Genomic DNA, 859 nt, shown 5'->3' with positions numbered 1-859 from the left:
AATCCATCCTTCTATCGTGTGTGTGTGTGTGTGTGTGTGTGTGTGTGTTATTATAAAGTTTATCATCCTAAGAGTCCAGATAGTTTATTTTAACCTTTTTGGATGGAGTTTTTCTAAAATGTTTTGTACACATCTTAAACATCTTTTTAATAAAGAATTCCAATTCTAATTTCAATAACTTTAAATAGTAATTACTAATACAATATTAACACTAAATTATATTCCAATCCCTCATCTTTTTCTCCTTTTTCTTTCTCTCTCTCTCTCAGCATTCACTCCTGTACTCTATCTCCCTTCCTCTCCCAGCATCTTAATTTTCCAAGTCTAGTTCCGTTATTTGAAAACTTGATGTTCTTAATAAGGCTACTATGGGAGCTCTGGTGGCCTAGTGTCAAGACGCTGCACTGCAATCTCAGAAGTACGTGGTTCAAATTCACCAGATGCTCTGCTAGAGAAGGAGGGGACAATCTCCTCTGGTACCAGTCAGATCTGATTTGACGGTACACGTAAAAATAATACAATTTTAAAAATAGGTTTAAAAAAATAAGGCTATTAAACTATTTCTAAAACCCAGAGTGCACAGTGTTGAAAGCTTGAATTTGGTCATTCTCTCTCAAACAGAGGTCTTTTTTCTTACCCGTGGACCTAACTGATGGATCCAGTTTAATCTATTAGTAGATGTGTGTTATTATAGTGCAACTCTTCAAAATGTACACCAATGTCTAAATTATCCAAATATATAACTCTCAAGCATCAATCTCCTTCTATCCTCCTTGGTCATTATCCAACTCTCTGATGCATAACAAGTGATTGGGAAGACCAAAGCCTGTATCAGACACACCTTAGTCTCCAGAGAGAC

This window comes from Elephantulus edwardii, unplaced genomic scaffold (assembly GCF_000299155.1).
Source record: "Elephantulus edwardii isolate Elephantulus edwardi_28Jun2011 unplaced genomic scaffold, EleEdw1.0 scaffold00122, whole genome shotgun sequence".
In the NCBI taxonomy this organism is placed as follows: domain Eukaryota; kingdom Metazoa; phylum Chordata; class Mammalia; order Macroscelidea; family Macroscelididae; genus Elephantulus; species Elephantulus edwardii.
The sequence above is the reverse complement of the archived record's forward strand: the minus strand, read 5'-3'. Positions refer to the sequence as shown.